The sequence below is a fragment of the Hemitrygon akajei genome, chromosome 17, assembly GCF_048418815.1.
Source record: "Hemitrygon akajei chromosome 17, sHemAka1.3, whole genome shotgun sequence".
Taxonomy (NCBI): Eukaryota; Metazoa; Chordata; class Chondrichthyes; order Myliobatiformes; family Dasyatidae; genus Hemitrygon; species Hemitrygon akajei.
The window spans coordinates 6,718,542-6,721,100 of record NC_133140.1 but is presented as its reverse complement, the minus strand read 5'-3'; positions in this window follow the sequence as shown (position 1 = coordinate 6,721,100).

The window sequence follows — 2,559 nt, the reverse complement described above, 5'->3', positions numbered from 1 at the left end:
GCAACACCTCCTCCTCTTGCCCCTCTGATTCTATCACACCTGAAGCAACGAAATCCAGGAATATTTAGTTGCCAATCACACCCATCCTGCAACCATGTTTCACTAATAGCTACAACATCATATTTCCAGGTAACAATCCATGCTCTAAGCTTATCCACCTTTCTTACAATGCTCCTAGCATTAAAATAGATGCATTTAAGAAACTCACCACCTCTTCCTCTCTGTTTATCCCTAACAATGCGATCAACTTTATTATCTTTTTCTTCCTTCTCCCCTACATCTTTGGTCATGTGAGGCACCTTATCAAATGCCTTCTGAAAATCTAAGTAAATGACAACCACTGCCATTATTCCACCCTGCTTTGTCCACCCTTTGTCCACCCTGCTTCCTCGAAGAATTCCAACAGATTTGACAGGCAAGATTTCCCTTTGCAGAAACCATGGTGACTTTAACTTATGTTGTCATTAGTCTCCAAGCATCCCAAAACGTCATCCTTAATAGTGGACACCAACACTTTCCCAACCACAGAGGTTAGGCTAACTAGCCTATAATTTCCTCTGTTTTGTCTTCCTCCCTTCTTAAAGAGTGGAGTGACATTTGCAATTTTCCAGTCCTACGGGACCATGCCAGAATCAAGTGATTTTGAAAGATCATGGCCAATGCATCCATTATCCCTTGTGAAACCTCTTTCAGGATTCTGGGATGTGGTCATTCTGGTCCAGGTGACTTATCCACTTTGAGACCTTTGAGCTTACCTAGCATTTTTTCCTTTGTAATAGCAATGGCACTCACACCTGCTCCCTGACACTCACGGACCTCTGGCATACGGCTAGTGTCTTCCACAGTAAACATAGAACATAGAATAGTACAGCACACTATAGGCCCTTCAGCCCACAATGTTGTGCCTACCCCTAAACCCTGCCTCCCATATATCCCCCCACCTTAAATTCCTCCATGTACCTGTCTAGTAATCTCTTAAACTTCACTAGTGTATCTGCCTCCGCCACAGACTCAGGCAGTGCATTCCACGCACCAACCACTCTCTGAGTGAAAAAAAAACCTTCCTCTAATATCACCCTTGATCTTCCCACCCCTTACCTTAAAGCCATGTCCTCTTGTATTGAGCAGTGGTGCCCTGGGGAAGAGGCGCTGGCTGTCCACTCTGTCTATTCCTCTTAATATCTTGTATACCTCTATCATGTCTTCTCTTATCTTCCTTCTCTACAAAGTGTAAAGGCCTAGCTCCCTTAATCTCTGATCATAATGCATACTCTCTAAACCAGGCAGCATGCTGGTAAATCTCCTCTGTACCCTTTCCAATGCTTCCACATCCTTCCTATACTGAGGCGACCAGAACTGGACACAGTACTCCAAGTGTGGCCTAACCAGAGATTTATAGAGCTGCATCATTACCTCGTGACTCTTAAACTCTATCCCTCGACTTATGAAAGCTAACACCCCATAAACTTTCTTAACTACCCTATCTACCTGTGAAGCAACTTTCAGGGATCTGTGGACATGTACCCCCAGATCCCTCTGCTCCTCCACACTACCAAGTATCCTGCCATTTACTTTGTACTCTGCCTTGGAGTTTGTCCTTTCAAAGTGTACCACCTCACACTTCTCCGGGTTGAACTCCATCTGCCACTTCTTAGCCCACTTTTGCATTCTATCAATGTCTCTCTGCAATCTTTGACAATCCTCTACACAATCCACAACACCACCAACCTTTATGTCATCTGCAAACTTGCCAACCCACTCTTCTACCCCCACATCCAGGTCGTTAATAAAAATCATGAAAAGTAGAGGTCCCAGAAATGACCCTTGAAACCCTCCAATCCAAATGTACTCTCTCTGCCACGACCCTCTGCTTTCTACAGGCAAGCCAATTCTGAATCCACTTGGCCAAACTTCCCAGGATCCCATGCCTTCTGACTTTCTGAATAAGCCTACTGTGTGGAACCTTATCAAATGCCTTACTAAAATCCATGTAGATCACATCCACTGCACTACCCTCATCTATATGCCTGGTCACCTCCTCAAAGAACTCTATCAGGCTTGTTAGACACTATCTGCCCTTCACAAAGCCATGCTGACTGTCCCTGATCAGACCCTGATTCTCTAAATGCCCGTAGATCCAATCTGTAAGAATCTTTTCCAACAGCTTTCCCACCACAGACGTATGGCTCACTGGTCTATAATTACCCGGACTATCCCTACTACCTTTTTTGACAAGGGGACAATATGTGCCTCCCTCCAATCCTCTGGTACCATTCCCGTGGACAATGAGGACATAAAGATCCTAGCCAGAGGCTCAGCAATCTCTTCCCTTGCCTCATGGAGCAGCCTGGGGACTTAACTGTCCTAATGTATTTTAACAACTCCAACACCTCCTCTCCCTCAATATCAACATGCTCCAGAACGTCAACCTCACTCATATTGTCCTCACCGTCATCAAGTTCCCTGTCATTGGTGAATTCCGAAGAGAAGTATTCATCGAGAACCTCGCTCACTTCCGCAGCCTCCAGGCACATCTTCCCACTTTTATCTCTAATCAGT